At 41.6% G+C, this 9,939-nt stretch overlaps 1 protein-coding gene across 1 annotated transcript in view; it reads left to right on the top strand.

Annotated features, from left to right (window-relative positions):
* The window catches only part of IPO11 (importin 11), a 295,618-nt gene that overhangs the window by 29,264 nt on the left and 256,415 nt on the right, over positions 1-9,939 (top strand). The gene's annotated exons all lie outside the window — the stretch shown is intronic.

Below are 9,939 nucleotides of genomic sequence, written 5' to 3'. Positions count from 1 at the left end.
CCTCGGGTGGGCGGGTTGGGCCTCTGGGGGCCTGGATGTCAGTGACAGGGCTGCAGGAGGGTTGGGCCTCGGGCGGGTGGTTTGGACCTCGGGCACGCGGGTTGGGCCTCTGGGGGCCTGGACATCAGCGACCGGGCTGCAGGAGTTTTGGGCCTCGGGTGGGTGGTGTGTGCATCCAGCGGGTGGTTTTGGCCTCTGGGAGCCTGGACGTCAGCGACCGGGCTGCAGTAGGGTTGGGCCTTTGGTGGGTGGTTTGGGCCTTGGGCGGGTGGTTTGGGTCTCGGGCAGGTGGTTTGGGTCTTAGGGCCACTGGGCCTCAGCAACTTGGCTGCGGCGGGTATGCGATTTGGACCTTGGTTGGGCTTGGGCCTTTTTGGCCATTCTTTGGGCAGGTTGGGCCTCACGGCAGGCCTTGGCCTCAGTGGGAGTGTCTGGGCTTTGGGAGGGCCTTAACTTCAGTGGGCGGGCTTGTGCCTTGGGCGTTCCTGAGCCTCGGTGGCGTGGCAGAGGGCTGGTCTAGGCTGGGGCTGTAGAGGGCTGGGGTAATGGCTGGAGGGAGGCAGTGTCCGTATTTGATGACGTAAAGAATGCCTCTCTGTTTGTCTGCACCGTGGGTACCCCGAATTTCCTGATATCTGCGCCAATATCCCTCTCTATTTGTTCGACTTTGTTACTTTATGCTTCCTTTTCTCTGGAAATGCAGCCTTCTACGTGGGGTTGCTCTTGCCCTGCATTCCAAGGTCTGCAGGGGGCAGAGGCACTTGCCGGTGCAGTTGCAGAAACGGGAGCCACGTGCAGGCAGGCAAAAGCTTAAAATGCCTGTAATTCTTCAGCAATTTGATCTTTTAAAAAAACGAGTTCAGAATGCTGAATTATAAGATCTTATGTTTGTTCAAAGGCTGTCTGTCTGCTAGACAGAGGTTTCCTATGTGCGATTCTACCCCTTTTCCCTGGAGACTTCCCTACTTGAGTTGCCTGGTTAGGGAAGCGCCGCGTCTCTCTCCTCATTGCCTTCTTGCCTGGATGGTTTCTGTTGAGAAATCTGAGCTTAATCTGATTTGCTTGCTTTTGTATGTTACACTTCTCTTTTCCCTAGCTGCTTTCAGGATTGTCTCCTTATCTTTGACTTTGGAGAGCTTGATTATTATATGTCATGGTTATTGTCTTTTAGGGTCTGTCCATCTGGGGTTTGTTGAGCTTCTTGAATGCTTATCTTTTCACTTTTCAGGATGTTAGGAAAATTTTCTTCCTGAAGCTCTTCAACTATTTCCTCTGTGGGCTTGTGTGATTGTTCCTGTTCTGGAGTGCCAGTAATTCTTAAGTTATTCCTCTTCATGTTGTCCAACATGAATCTTAAGCCTTCTTCAGATTTATTATCCTTTTTTTGTGTTTGTTCTTCTATCTTAGTAATTTTGAGAGATTTATCTTATAGCTCACTAGTTTTGGCTTCTATCTCTTCAATTCTACTCCTTTGCCCTTTCAGTGTAATGTCCATATCAGATATTCTATTATTAATCATTTGGACCTGTTTCTGTAGGTTTAGGTTTGTTTCTAGTGCTGTATCTAGCTAATTTGATTGTTCCTGTAGTGCTTTCCTAACTTCTTCCTTATTTTTCTCAACTCCATTGTATAGTGTTTTGATATATTTTATAATCAATTTTCTGAATTCCCTCTCAGGCATTTCCAAAGCCTGCCCATCTTCCAGTATGGAGTGTATGTCTAATTCCAGCTCATTTGCATTAGTCACTTTATCTCATTTCTGGACTTGTGCAGATATGGCCACCGACTTCTGATTTGGGGGCATATTCAGGGTTTATCTGTGGCCTTAATACTTAGATGGGTGTGTATTTTGGTATTTTTTTTTATGTTTTCTGATGTTATCAGGAAACGGGCTTCCCTTTTCACTCTTCTTGAGAAATTTCAAGATGCTACTGTTGGTCATGTTGGTGTAACTTTGGATTTTAATTTTCGGCCTCTTTCCTTTTTTGTCTACCCTGTCCTGTTCCACAATCACCGTTCTGGCCTTTTTTCTAGTTATAAACAGTTCAGGGTTGGCTGTGGCACTTTGGTTTATGTAGCAATTGTCTCTAAATTTTGAGGAGATCTGTGCACATGTGTAGTAGAACCCTCCTAGGGTGGGCCTGGGGTGTCCACTAGCTCAGGCACACCTATAGTCACCAGAATGGCGGTGCACAGACAGCAAGAGACCAATGAACAGTTACCAAAAGAAAAGAATGTCTACACCTTTATCTCCGCAGTTCTGTCAGGTGTCCGTGGCTGCTCTGATCCTTTCCCCAAGATGGCAGTTCCTGGAGTCGCTGAGCATCCTGAATTATAAAGCAATGGATTTCTTGCTTCTGCTTCAAATTCCCCCAGCTGTAAGCCTTCCATGGTATTTAATATTCTTTTATATGTGGTTCAGAGTTCTGGGACCATCCCCTGAGCCTGCTTGGTCCTCCTGTATTCTGTGTTGTTGCTGACGGAGCTCCTTACTGCACTTTCCACCCGATCCGCCATCTTGTTTGTTCTTAAAATACTATTGATGAAGATCAAAAACCACAGCCTTCAGTATGGATTGCACCTCAAAATAAAGAAAACAAAAATCCTCACCACTAGACCAATAAAGAACATCCTTGTAAATGGAGAAAAGATTGAAGTTGTGAACGACTTCATTTTGCTTGGATCAACCATCAGCAGTACTCATGGAAATAACCAGCACTTAAGAAATCAAATGCGTATTACATTATGCAGATCTTCTACGCAAGACCCCTTTAAAGTGTTGAAGAGCAAAGATGTCAGTTTGAGGAATAAGGAGTGTCTGACCCTAGTCATGGTATTTTCAATAACATCATATATTTGTGAAAACTGAACAATAAATAAGGAAGACCATAGAAGAATTGATGCATTTGAGTTATGGCATCAGAATGGAATATTAAAAGTACCAGGGACTGCCAAAAGAACAAACATATCTGTGCTGGAAAAAGTACAGCCAAAGCCTCCTTAGAAGCCAGGATGGCCACACTTCATCACTCATATTTCAGACATATTATCAGGAGGGACCAATCTGTGGTGAAGGACTTCATGCTTGGTGAAGAGGAGGGTCAGTGATAAAGAGGAATACCCCTAACAAAGATGCATTGGCAAAGTGTCAGCAACAGTGGGCTTAAGTATAGCAACTATTGCAAAGGTGGCTCACGACCAGTCATTATTTCATTCTGTCGTGCATAGAGTCACTATCAGTTGGTACCAATTCGATGGCACCTAACAACAGCAACAACAATAGTAACATTGGTGGACACAGATTTTTACCACCTTTTAAGAGTTTTTTGAACAATGCTGCAGTGAACAATTTGGTCCTTGGTTTCAGGTCTTTTGAATATATATGAGAGGAAATCAGCAAATATCGCTCAAAATGATAGGCTCTTTTATTAAATACGTGCATCTGTTGTTAGCCAACATATTCTCTGTATAGGTCTGTACATTTCTCAAGTAAGTGATTCCATGTATCTGACTGTTTCCTGTTTTGGCTTCCTTGTGGGACTTATTCCTTTGAAACTCTCTAAAATGTTCTTTGTCTTTGGGTACCAAAAAGAAGTGTGAAAGAGCAAGATCAGGGCTGCAGGGTGGATATGGGGTTAGGTTACTCAACAACAATTCTTGTACGACAGTCCTTCCTACCATCGAAGAATGAGCAGGTGCATTGTTATTGTTGTGATGGAAAAAATATTCATTGGTGCAGCTTTTAAATTTTCTTAAAACTTCTAACAGTGCTCTTGATTGTGTCCTTCAAGAAAATCTATTAGTTAACCTTCGTTGTTGTTGTTAAGTGCTGTCAAGCTGGTTCCAACTCATAGTGACCCTGTCTAGGGTTTTCAAAGAGCGATTGGTGGGTTTAAACTGTTGATCTTGCAGTTCAAATCTACTTTGTGGTCCAGTGCATTATCCTGCCCCTTTGTGATCCCCCAAAATAGTTACTATATCCTTCTGAGCTGATGTTTCTGTCAATGAATTGAACTGACCCAGCAGATTGCTTTGGAGGAGACTGGTTTAATTGGAACTTTCTGGGTCATACTGATAAATCCAGACCTGTCTCCGGTTTCACTGTTTCCATAAAATCACCCTCATTAACTTTGATCTTGCTTAAAAGACTGATGATTAGGAGCAGCTCTTTGTTAAGATCAGTAGTTGTTTTTCTCCCTAATGCTTTTGACACTCATCCAGCAAAACCTTACTGCAGTCTAGATAACTTGCTTAAAATTGAACATGCTGAACTATGTGAGATCTCAGCTTCAGTAGTGATTGTAATAGTGGTAATTGTGTTGTCTTCCACCAGTTTCTTCATTTGTCATGATTGATGGTCTTCCCTTTCTTGGCTTACCTTTGAAGTCTTCCTGACTTTCTGTAAAATGCTTGATTCATCTTAAAAACTGCTCTTTTATATGGGGCATCATTCCTGTAAACTTATTGCAAAGTTTCAGTGCTTTGGGAAGATTTCCACTTGAGTTTTGTTAAAAACTTGACCATAGCTCTGACCTCAAAATCATTTTTTTTTTCCCTCATGTCACAAAAAGTCTTAGTATTTTTTAAAGGCATCTTAAATTAGAACAACTATGTTACTGAGAGAACTTGTGTGCAGTTATACACTCATCATCACAGAGACTTATTTAAACGTGTGTTATTTAGAATAAACCTGTGCATGTATGAACGGGAACCCTAGTAGCAATAATTTTTGAATTACCCTTAAGCAGGTAAGTGTGGAATACCTGGGTTACAGGGAAATTCTGAGGAGCCTTGGTGGTACAGTGGTTAAGCACTTAGCTGCTAACTGTGCTTAACCATTATATAACAACAACCTTAGATTAACCAGTTTCCATCAGTCCCTCATGTGTTTCAAAGTATACCTGTTCTCCAAAGGGTTTTCAGTGGCTGACTTTTCAGACCTTTCTTCCAAGATACCTTTGGTGTACTCCAAATTCCACCTTTTTGATTAGCAACCAAGCACAGTAACTGTGTAGTAACTGTTTTCCACATTTGCTCCCCAGCTGCTCCATCTCTCCACGTCCTTGTCTCTGTCTCCATCTCTGGTGTCATTGCTTCTCTGGATAGGGTCCCACTCTTCCACTCTTCGCCCTTGATGGTCCCAGGGACCTCCGCTCCTAGACTGCAAAGTTAATCACTCCCCTCCTTTTGCTACAGAACGTCTACCTTTACATTTCCAACCCTCACAATCAGTCCTGATAACAATTACTCACAATTATATCACAAGAGACCTATCCCTATCTCCTTTCATAAGCCCCACCCAGACAGACTGGATATTACTCAGTGCAGATTCTACCTTCCTCCATGCCTTCTGGATCTAGGTTCCCTCTTGAAAGCTTGTAAGCCAGTCACTTCTTGCCTTTATAGTCACCTCCCTCCCCCCATTTTTGGAAGCCAGTGTCCAAGTTGCCCATCCCTGTCTACTCTGTGTATGGAGGGGGTGGGAATGATCCTTGCTGTAAAGATTTGTTTCCATTTGAGCTACTTCATCCATAGGTGTAGGTCAAGTTCATCAAATTGTATCAGATTCCTCTTTTTTCCCCCTCTTCTTTCTTCTTCTAGTTGAGCTCTGATCATCCAGTCATGGAAGCCAGGTCAAGTGGGTATTATCTGCAGATGTAGATGTTATTATGCATATGCCCTCTCTTATCAGCTGGATGCTCCACTTTCCACTCTAGTCCTTTGTGGTTATGTCATTGACTCTGGGCTCAAGAGTCCCTAGGTCTTGACACACTGCTGGTCAACCAGATCTCCACCTGGGTTCACAGGAGTCTATTGAACGTTGTAGGGCTTAGCTCGCAGCTTCATTGCTGTTTTCCCTCACTTCCCCTTATCGGTGAAGAACGTGGTCACCAATCAGAGCTCATGTCTGCTTGTGTATTCCCATTGAGTCTTTGTCTTAGAAGGGGGTTTGCCCTGAGGGGACCCAACCACTTGGATTGATGTCTCCTAGGCAAGCTACTTGCTTGTTCTTGTAGTAATGACTAGGACTGCCATTAATTGTTTTGTATTTTTCCTGTCAGTCTTTCTTTCAAGAAATATCTTCTGTTCTTCTAACTGCTCCAGGCTGGTCTGCTTGTCCTTTCAAGGGGAAATTTCCCACTTCAGAAGATTCTGGATGCTGTTCAGGATTCCACCTATGGTCTTATGTAATGCAGAGGATCCACCGGAAGCCTCCTTCACTGGGCATGTTGTAGCCCCAGTTTAGATATTCCAATCAGTTATAGGCAGAAGACGGATTTACAAGCTTTCTATGGTGATATTTCTGGCTATTCCTTTCTCTCTCCCTTAAGTGTCCATTTTATAATGGTATGCCAGGGAGACCAAGATTCAAAAGACAGCCAAGCATCTTAACATTATTTCCCCCCTTTTGCCCATTCCAACCCTGTATCCCAGAACCCTGTTGTTCCAAGGTTGTGCATATGTCATAATTATTCTCTGTCTCGCTTAGCCCATGCAAACCTGCCTAATTGTTTTCCCATCCTCCTTGTGCTTCCATTCCGCTCCCCCTTCTATGTATTTCCCTTCCCCTACCACCCAAACTATCCTGTGTCTATTCATTACCCTGTGCTCCACCTTCCCTTCCCTCCCCTCCCCCCAACCCCCACATCCTGGTAACCAGCAATGTGCTTTTACTATATTTTTTAAAAAAGATATTTAGTGAACATCTGCTGACAATAAATTCTTCACTGTAGACATTTTCCAGTGACCTGTTTTCCAGATCATTACTTTCATGTCTTTTACTGTATTTTTAAGTTGCAGGATTCCATTTGGTACTTAAAAAAATTCATGCTCTCATGAATTTCTCCATCTTTTTACCTATTACATTGAACTCATTCCTCATTATTTAAAGTATGATTGTGAAAACTGTAGTGCTTGGAACTCTTATTTCTGTTTGTTCTTTTGGTTTCAGTCATTGCTCCCCTCCCCATTTCTTTACCTCCTGGTGATTGTTAATTGAATACTGAATATTGTGTTGGAAAAATTTGAGAGACTTTGAATGATGTTATCTTTCTCCCCACAGAAGAGAATTTTCCTAGGGAAAGTACATAGAATATATGATCTGATCTCCTTGATTAAGTAAACAGTGGTCTGTTTGGGGGCTTAGTCTCACTCCAGTGATTCTGTCTAGGATAATCATCAGCATTATGATTAAGTGAGAAATCTTGATTATTGTTTTCTTGGTTGGCCCTGAACTTGAATTTTATTTCTCAATTGTGAGATCTGAAATTGCTAAGAAGAGATTTAGTTCTTAGTTGCTACTTTCCTTTTCTTTGGTTGCCTTTAAAGAACAGTAATCTAGTTTCTCACACTTTGTTGTTGTTATTGTTAGGTGCCATCGAGTCGGTACCAACACATAGGGACCCTATGCACAATAGAACGAAACACTGCCTGGTCCTGGACAAACGTCATAGTTGTTGCCACGCTTGAGCACATTGATGCTCTCACTTTGTCAATGCATCTTGCTGGGTTCTTCCTCTTTTTCTCTGATTGTCCATCTTACCAAACATAATATCCTTTTCCAGCAACTGGTCCCTCCTGACAATATTTCTGAAGTATGAGAGATGAAGTTTGGCCATCTTGGCCTCCAAGGAGCACTCTGGATGCACTTCTTCCAATACAGATCTATTTCTCCTTTTGGCAGCCCATGGTACTTTCAGTATTCTCCTCCAACACCATAACTCAAATGCATCAATTCTTCTACATTCTTCCTTATTCACTGTCCAACTTACGTATGTATATGAGGTTGTTGAAAACACCATGGCTTGTGTCAAGTGCACCTTAGTCTTCAAGCTGACACCTGTGCTCTTCAACACTTTAAAAGGTTTTGTGCAGCAGATTTGCCTAATGCAAAACACCCTTTGATTTCTTGACTGCTGCTTCCATGAGTGTTGTTAGTTGATCCAAGAAGAATGAAGTCCTTGACAACTTCAGTCTTTTCTCCATTGATAAGAATGTTGTTAATTGGTGCAGTGGTGAGGATTTTTGTTTTCTTTACATTGAGATGCAATCCATACGGAAAACTGTGGTCTTTGATCTTTTCAGTAAGTATTTTAAGTCCTCTTCACTTTCAGCAAGCAATGTTGTATTATCTGCATATCACAGATTGTTAATGAGTGTTTCTGCAATCCTGATGCCACGTTTTTCTTCATATAACCCAGCTTCTCGGGTATTTGCTCATCATACAGATTGAATAAGTATGGTGAATGAATACAGCCCTGTCGCACACCTTTCTTAATTTTAAACCCTTCAGTGTTCCCGTGTTCTGTTCAAACAAGTGACTCTTGGTCCATGTACAGATTCCTCATGAGCACAATTAAGTGTTGCGGAATACTCAAACGTCGCAATGTCTCATACTTCTGGAGGCTAGAAATCCAAATTCAAGGCTCAGGTCTTAGGGACGATCCTTGTTCCTTCCTGATCTTCATGTGGTATAGCATCTGTTTTCCCTTGTGTCTGCTTTTCACTTGTTCTCATATCCTCTTTTTATATTACATGGGGGTTAAGATTTTCTACACATATTTTTGTGGGAGACAATTCTATATATAGCAACATGTATAAATAAGTGTTTGTGATTGCTGATGAATCATTATGAGTAGATGAATTTCTGTTCTAGCCATTGAACATGTGGATTTAACAGAATGTTTCTGCAATTTAAAATATTATTGTTGTTAGGTGATGTCAAGTTAGTACAAACTCATAGCGACCCTCTACATAACAATAAACTTGGCTCAGTCCAGGGCCAGCTTCACAGTCATTGCTACACATGTGCCCATTGCTGCTGCCACTGTGCCAATCCATCTTGTTGGGGGTCTTCCTCTTTTTTGCTGACCCTCTACTTTACCAGGTACTACCCTGTTCTTCTCCAGTGACTGGTCCCTTCTGAAAATATGTCCAAAGTATGAGAGATGAAGTGTGGCCATCTTGGTTTCTAAGGAGCATTTTGACTGTACTTCTTCTAGCATAGATTTATTTGTTCTTTTAGCAGTCTATAGTATTTTTAATATTCTTCTCCAACACCATAACTCAAATGCATCAGTTCTTTTATGGTCTTCTTTATTCATTGTCCAGTTTTAGTATGCATATGACCCTATTGAATATACAGTGGCTTGGGTCAGGTGCACCTTAGTCCTAAAGTGATATCTTTGCTCTTCAACACTCTCAAGAGGTCTTGTGCAGCAGATTTACCTAATGTAATATGTAATTTCTTAACTGTTGCTTCCATGAATGTTGATGGTTGATCCAAGCAAAATGAAGTCTTTGACAACTTCAGTCTGTTCTGCATTTAGTTTGACATTATTTATTGGTCCAGTGGTGAATATTTTAATTTTTGCATTGAGTTACAACTGACACTGAAGGTTGTAGTCTTGATCTTCATCAGTAAGAATTTTAAATCCTCTTTTCTTTCAACATACAAGGTTGTATCATCTGCATATTGCAGTTGTTAATAAGTCTTTCTTCAACCCTGATGCCATGTTTTTCTTCATATAATCCAGCTTCTCAGATTATGTGCTTTGCACATATGGATTGAGTACGTATGGTAAAAGAATACAGCGCCGGCAAACACAATTCCTAATTTAAAACCATTCAGTGTTCCATTGTTCTGTTTTCACAAGTGCCTCATGGTCTATGTCCAAATTGCTCATGAGCACAGTTAAGTGTTCTGGATTATTCATTCTCCATAATGTTGCCCATACATTGTCATAATGCACAAATTATAAGTCTTTGTGTAGTCAGTAAAGCACAGGTAAACCTCTTTCTGGTATTCTCTGCTTTCAGCTAAGATCCATCTGTCGGAATTGATGTCCCTCCTTTTATGTCTTTGTCTGAATCCAGGTTGAACTTCTGTCTGTTCTTTCAATGTTCTGTTGCAATCATTTAAAAATGATTCTTTTTTTT

Source organism: Chrysochloris asiatica, unplaced genomic scaffold (assembly GCF_000296735.1).
Source record: "Chrysochloris asiatica unplaced genomic scaffold, ChrAsi1.0 scaffold00362, whole genome shotgun sequence".
Taxonomy (NCBI): Eukaryota; Metazoa; Chordata; class Mammalia; order Afrosoricida; family Chrysochloridae; genus Chrysochloris; species Chrysochloris asiatica.
The sequence above is the reverse complement of the archived record's forward strand: the minus strand, read 5'-3'. Positions and strand labels throughout refer to the sequence as shown.